This window comes from Patagioenas fasciata, chromosome 10 (genome assembly GCF_037038585.1).
Source record: "Patagioenas fasciata isolate bPatFas1 chromosome 10, bPatFas1.hap1, whole genome shotgun sequence".
Lineage (NCBI taxonomy): Eukaryota > Metazoa > Chordata > Aves > Columbiformes > Columbidae > Patagioenas > Patagioenas fasciata.
This window is the reverse complement of record NC_092529.1, coordinates 27,993,402-27,997,052: the sequence shown is the minus strand read 5'-3', so window position 1 is coordinate 27,997,052 and position 3,651 is coordinate 27,993,402.

Genomic DNA, 3,651 nt, shown 5'->3' with positions numbered 1-3,651 from the left:
GCAGGGTTTGGTGGGGCAGGATCTTGGGGTGCAGGGTTTGGGGTTCAGGGTTCGGGATGTACATTTTTGGGAGGCAGGATTTGAGGGCGCAGGGTTTTGGGGCGAAGGGTTTAGAGAGCAGGATTTAGAGTGCAGGGTTTGGGGGTTCAGGGTCTAGGGTGGCAGGAATTTTGGGGTGCAGGTCTTTGGGGCAAAGGGTTCTGTGGTGCTGAGTTTTGGGGTGCAGGATTTGGGTGTGCAGGGTTGGGGGTTGGGGAGAAGGATTTTAGGGTGCAGGATTTTAGGGTGAAGGTTTGGTAGGGCTGAGTTTGGAGGTTCAGGGTTCTGGGGTGCAGGATCTGGGGGTACAGGATCTATGGGTGCAGGGTGTTGTGGGGAAGGATCTTGGGGTGAAGGGTTTGTGGGTGCAGGGATTTTGAGTGAGGGATTGGGGGTTCAGAGTTATGGGGTGCAGGCTTTGGGGGTGCAGGGTGTTGGGGAAGGATTTGGGGTACAGGGTTTGGGGGTTAAAGGATTTGGGGGTGCAGGGTTCAGGTGTTCAGGACCTGGGTGTGCAGGGTTTGCGGGTTCAAGGTTTGGGGCACAATGTTTTGGGGGACAGGATTTGGGGGTGCAGAGTTTTGGGGTGCAGGGCTTGTGAGAGAAGAATCGGGTGTGCATGATTTGGGGTTTCAGGATTTGGGCGGCAGGATCTGGGGGTGCGGGATTTAGGGGTGTAGGGTTGGGGACAGAATTTCGAGGTGAAGGGTTGGGTAGGGCAGGATTTTGGGGTACAGGGTTCTGGGGTGCAGGATTTTGGGTGAGGGATTTCAGGTTCAGGGTTAGGGAGTGCAGGATTTGGGGCAGCAGGGTGTTGGGGAAGGATTTGGGGTGCAGGATTTGGGGGTGCAGGGTGTTTGGGTGAGGGATTTGGGGTTCAGGGTTAGGGGGTGCAGGGTTTGGTGGGCAGGAATTGGGGATGCAGGGTTCAGGGGTGCAGGATCTGGGGTACAGGGTTTGGGGTGCAGGTTTGGGGGTGCATGAGCTTGGGGTCTACGAGCTTTGGGTGTGAGATTTGAAGGAAAATTATTTGGGGGTGCAGAGTTCAGGGCTGCAGGGTTTTGGGGGGGCAGATTTGGTGCTACAGGGTCTGGGGGTGCAGGTTTTGGGAGTTAAGGGATTGGGGGATGCAGGGTTCAGTGGTGCAGGATCTGGGGTGCAGGGTTCAGGGGTGCAGGGTTTGGGGGGGCAGGGTTTGGGGTTGCAGTTTTTGAAGATTCAGGATGTGGGTGTCAAGGATTTGGGGGTACAGGGCTTGGGTGCAGGATTTCACGGTACAGGGCTTGGGTTCAAGATTTCGGGGTACAGGGGTTTGAAGGGGACAGGATTTGCAGGTGCAAGATTTGGTGGTCTGGGGTACTGGGGTGCAGGGTTTTGGGGTGAGGGGTTTGGGGGTCAGGATGAGGGGTGGAGGATTCGAGCGTGCGTGCTGTTGGGGTTCAGAGTTTTGGGGGACAGATTTGGGGGTGCAGGCTTGTGGAGAGCAGGAACAGAGGAGCAGGGTTGGGGGTGCAGGGTCTGGTGGGGCAGGAATTGGGGGTGCAGGGAGTTGAGGGAAGGATCTGCTGGTGCAGCTTTTAGGGTAAAGGGTTTTGGGGTACAGGGTTTTGGGGTGGAGGATTTGGGGGTGTAGGGTTGGGGGGTGAAGGGTTTGGGGGGCAGAGTTGCCAGGTGAAGGGTTTGGGGTGATGGTTTTGGGGTGAAGGTTTTGGGGTGCAGGATCTGAGGGTGCAGGGCTTGGTAGGGCAGGATTTTGGGGTGAAGGATTTGGGGGTGTAGAGTTTTCAGGTGCAGGGTCTGGGACTGCAGGTTTTGGGGTGTAGGGTTTGGGGTACAAAGTCTAGGGGGCAGGGTTTTGGGGTGCAGCATCTTGGGGTGTATGAGTTTTGGCTGTGGGATTTGAAGGAAAGTGATTTGTGGTGCAAGGTTCTGGGGTTCCCATTGGCAGGTTTTCTGTGTTCAGGAACTGGGGGTGCAGGGCGTCGGGGTGCCGGGGTTGGCCTGCAGGATTTGGGGTGCAGAATTTAGGGGTGCAGTATTTTGGGGTTCAGGGTTTTGGGGTGCAGGATTCGGGGTTGTAGAGTTTGGTATTACAGGTTTTGGGGGTCCACGGCTTGGGAGGAAGGATTTGGGGGTGCAGAATTTAGGGGTGCACGTTTTGAGGGTGCAGAGTTTAGGGGTGAAGAATTGGGGATGCAGGGTTTTGGGGGCATTATCTGGGGGGTCAGGGTTTGGGGGTGCAGGGATTTGGGGGTGCAGGTTTTCGGTGGGGAATTTGGGGGTACAGGGTGTTGAGGAAGGATCTGGGGGTGCAATATTTGGGCTTTAAGGGTTATGGGGGGCAGGATCTGGCAGTGCAGAGTTTGGGGACAGGATCTGGGGGTGCAGCGTTTGGGGTTACAGGTTTTGGGGGTGCAGGGTCGAGGGAATTATTTGAGGTTCAGGGTTATGAGAGTGCAGGATTTTTGGGTGCAGAGTTTGGGGAGCTGGGTATGGGGCAGCAGGATCTGGGGGTGCTTTTATTTGGGGGTGCATTCATTTGGGGAGGGAGGATCTGGGGGTGCAGGGTTTAAGGGTTCAGGATTTGTTGATGTAGAGTTTTGGGGTACAGGGTTTGGGGTTCAGGTTTTGGGGGTGCATTCACTTGGGGGGAAGGATCTAGGGGTGCAGATTTTGGGGGTCCAAGGTTAGACGGGATTTGGGGCTGCAGGGATTTAGGGTGCAGGGTTTAGGGCTGCAGTGTTCTGGAGGAAGGATTTGGGGTGCAGTGTTTGAGGGGTAGGATTTGGGGTTTCAGTGTTTCAGGGTGTATGATTTTGGAGTGCAGGATTTGGGGTGCAGGGTTTGGGGGTGCAGGGTTGGAGGTGCAGGGTTTGGGGCTGCAGGGGTTGGGGTACAAAGTTTTGGTAGGGCACGCTTTGGGGTGCAGGACTTTAGGGTGCAGAATTCTGGGGTGTGCAGTTTAAGGGGGCAGGATGTGGCGTTGCAGCGTTCTGGGGTGTCAGGTTTGGGGTGCAGTGGTTTGGGGTGCAGGGTTTAGCGAAGGATGATAAGGGGGTGCAGGGTTTAGGGCAGCAGGATCTTGGTGTGCAGGGGTTTGGGGTGGAGGGCTCGGTAGGGCAGAGTTTGGGGGTGGACAGTTTAGGGGGGGGTAGGGTTTGGGGAGCAGGTTTTGGGGGTTCAGAACGTGGGGGGGAGGGCATTGGGGTGCAGGATCTAGAAGGGCAGGGTTTGGGGGTGCAGTGTTTGGGGCACAGGGTTTGGGGTGCAGGATCTTGGGGTGTACAAGTTTTGCAGGTAGGATTTGAAGGAAAATGATTTGGGGTGCAGGGATGGGGGTACAGGGTTTTGGGGTTGCTGGTTCTGGGGATTTGGGCTGTGGGGTTGGAGGATAACGGGAAGCAGGGTTTGGGGGGCAGGGTTTGGGGAGCCAGGGTTAGGGTTCGCTGGGGGCAGAATTTTGGGTGCACAGTTTTGACAGCTAAGTTTGGGGTGCAGGGCCTGGGAATTCAGGGTTTAGGGGTGCAGAGTTTTAGGGATCAGAGTTTGGGGGTTCATGACGTGGGGATGGAGGAATTGGGGGTGCAGGGTTTGGTGGGGAAAGCTTTGGGG